Here is a 3,104-nt window from a genome sequence, read left to right as displayed (position 1 = left end):
GTGACTCTGTAACTACAGTCAGTGTGGTGACTCTGTAACTACAGTCAGTGGGTGACTCTGTAACTACAGTCAGTGTGTGACTCTGTAACTACAGTCAGTGTTGTGACTCTGTAACTACAGTCAGTGTGGTGACTCTGTAACTACAGTCAGTGTGGTGACTCTGTAACTACAGTCAGTGTGGTGACTGTAACTACAGTCACACACTGACTGTAGTTACAGTCAGTGTGTGACTGTAACTACAGTCAGTGTGGTGACTCTGTAACTACAGTCAGTGTGTGACTCTGTAACTACAGTCAGTGTGTGATGCAGTACAGCTGTAAAGCTGCAGACTGTGCAGTGCTTCTCCCAACATCTTCTCCAGCCTCCGACCACTATGCCACTGTGAGGACGTGACTCACAACATGACTTCATCAGGGTCCGCCTGTGTGCTCGGCTCCTCCTCTTCCTCTTCCATGTCTGTCACAGTGTTGTAGAAATGCTACACTCTGTCCTGCTCGCTTCATGTGTGTAAAGTGATTCAGACCTTCTTCATCAGTGACGCCTTCACCTCAGTGGAACTTCTTCTTCTGCGTGAGTGAGTTTGATGTATAATAGTATACATAATGTAATAATAATATAATGTGATAGATCATCTTGTTGATAGTATTACAGGCTCATTACGGACAACTCTAGACTCTGTTGCACGTCTGAAAAAGAAGATAATTAAACAAAGAAGGCTAGCACCATGGTATAACCAGCAGACTCGTAAATTAAAGCAAGAGGCACGTAAATCTGAACGCAAATGGCCACTAAACTGGAAGAATCTCATCTAGTCTGGCAAGATAATCTGAAACATACAGGAAGGCTCTCCGTAATGCCAGAGCAGCCTATTACTCTTCATTAATTGAGGAGAATAAGAACAACCACAGGTTTCTCTTCAGCACTGTAGCCAGGCTAACAGAGAATCACAGCTCTACTGAACCATCTATTCCTTTAGGTCTAAGTAGCAATGACTTCATGAGCTTCTTTAATGATAAGAATGCTGCTGCACGTGTTCTGACAGGAACCAAGATCAGAGATCACATCTCTCCCATTCTGGCTTCCTTGCATTGGCTCCCTGTTAAATCTAGAATAGAATTTAAATTCTTCTCCTTACTTACAAAGCTCTTCATGGTCAGGCACCATCATATCGAAAAGGAGCTCCATAGTAACTTACGACCCCTCACTAGAAACCACTGCCGCCTCCCCTCCAGGAAACGCCTTTGGGGTTTTCCCTTTGTGGTTTCCTTTTGTTGGTTTCCTTTTTTGTGGTTTTTCCCCTTTGTGGTTTCCTATAGTCCTCCAAAAAGTTAGAATTGGGAGCACAGAAGCTTTTTCAGCTATCAGGCCTTTTTCCTCTTCTTGTGGGAACCAAAACTTACAGTCTGGGTTTTTTCAGGAAAGGCAGACCCACCCCCCCCCACCCACACGTCCCAACCACCTTTTTAAGAGTTAAGACTGAAAGAATGTTTTTCCTCCTTTTGGATAAAGAGCTTTTATAGTTTTAGTGCCATTGGCCTCAGGTTCATCCCCTTAGTGGAAGGCTGCCATAGGATTTAGACTGCCCGGGAGGACCTGTGGTCCCTGGTCCTGTACACGTTGACCCATCCCATTTTTGCACCCGTCTGTCCGGTCCTGGAGAGGGAATCCCCTCCTCTGTGGCTTCTTACCTGAGGTTTCTTCCACCTTTTTTTTTTTCCCCTGTTTTAAAGGTTTTTTTTTTGTTAGGCAAGTTGGGTTTTTTCCTCACCTGGAACCGAGGGTTAAGGAAAACATAGGGTGTCACTTCCCCTGTTACAGATTTTTGGTAAAAGGCCCCTCCAGAGGAAAAGGGACCCCCCTTTTTGTTGACTTTTGGGCCTTGGTAAACAAATAAAATCTGTTCTGAATTTTGATGTGGGAAAAGGACGTGACTCCACCAAAGTTCCCTGAGGACCCCCCACGTTCATCAAACCCGTTCCCTGGTTTTTTTTTTTTTGTTTTTTGTTTTTTTTTTTCCAAAAAGACTGTTTTTAATGTTGTGTGTGTGTTGGTTGGTTGTGTTGTGGTGGGTGTTGTGGTGGTTTGGGTGTAGGAAAAGGTTTTTTTGGTTGTTTTCTGTTTGTTTGTCCTGTTCTTTGTTTCTGATTAAGGATTTTATTGTGGAGCTGGGTCCCCCTTTCCCTCAGTCTGGGTCCCCAGGTCTAAAACAAGTTCTGTGGTGTGGTGTTACTGTGGGTGTGTGGTTACTGTGTGTTACGTGTGTGTGTTGTGACTGTGTGGTGTGTGTGTTGTGGGTGTTTACGGTGTGGTGACTGTGGGTGGTGTTGTGTGTTTTTAACTGGTGGTGTGGTTTTACGGTGTGTGTTAAAACTGTTGTGTGTTACTGTGTGTGGTGTGGTGACTGGGGGTGTGGTTGTTGAACTGGTTGGGTGTGTTGTGACCTGTGTGTTGTGTACGTCCAGGCCGTCATGAGGCAGTGGTGGTTGGAGGAACGTTTTGTCCCACCAGTCGGTCACCTTTGTGTCCCCCCACCGGTCTGACAAGAGCTTTCTCCCACTGAAGCCGTGTGGCCCTCTTTGTCCCCAACTCCATCCAGGGGTCCACTGTGGACACAGCAAAGCCCCGCCCCGCCGGGACCCACGCTGCCTCCAACCCGCAGACTCCCTTCCGCCCTGACTCCGTCCCCTGCCGAACTCTTCTGCCGAACTCCTTCTGCACGAACCTCCCTTCTCCAGTCCCCTGCTTTTTACTCCCCTCCCGCTCACAGGGAGGACGACATGGAAGCGCCTCCAGACACTCCTTCCCCTGCCCCCGTGCGTTCTTTGGGGAATTTTTGGTGTGGGTGAGTAAACCGACGACAACCAGAACCTGACAGCTCCCTCAAACAGCTCCTCAAAACCAGCTCCTCACAGCGTTCCTCCAAACCCTCCTCACACTTTTCCTCACGCCCCTCCCTCCCAACGCCTTCCTCACGACCTCCTCAAAAACAACTCCCCACAGCCCTCCTCACGCTTCCTCAAAGCTCCCACTCACAGCCTTCCCTTCACAACCCTCCCCTCACAGCCTTCCCGTCACAACTCCCCACCCAGCTCCCTCACACCTCC

At 48.0% G+C, this 3,104-nt stretch overlaps 1 protein-coding gene across 3 annotated transcripts in view; it reads left to right on the top strand.

The window, feature by feature from the left end:
• Positions 1-3,104, top strand: part of cd59b (CD59 molecule (CD59 blood group) b) — a 19,256-nt gene that overhangs the window by 7,018 nt on the left and 9,134 nt on the right. The window contains exon 1 of one of the 3 annotated variants that reach the window (XM_019257776.2): positions 433-574. The exons of 1 other annotated variant lie outside the window; for it this stretch is intronic. The gene's annotated coding sequence lies outside the window, so the exon portion shown is untranslated. 3 annotated transcript variants of the gene reach the window in all.

This window comes from Larimichthys crocea, unplaced genomic scaffold (genome assembly GCF_000972845.2).
Source record: "Larimichthys crocea isolate SSNF unplaced genomic scaffold, L_crocea_2.0 scaffold214, whole genome shotgun sequence".
Lineage (NCBI taxonomy): Eukaryota > Metazoa > Chordata > Actinopteri > Sciaenidae > Larimichthys > Larimichthys crocea.
The sequence above is the reverse complement of the archived record's forward strand: the minus strand, read 5'-3'. Positions and strand labels throughout refer to the sequence as shown.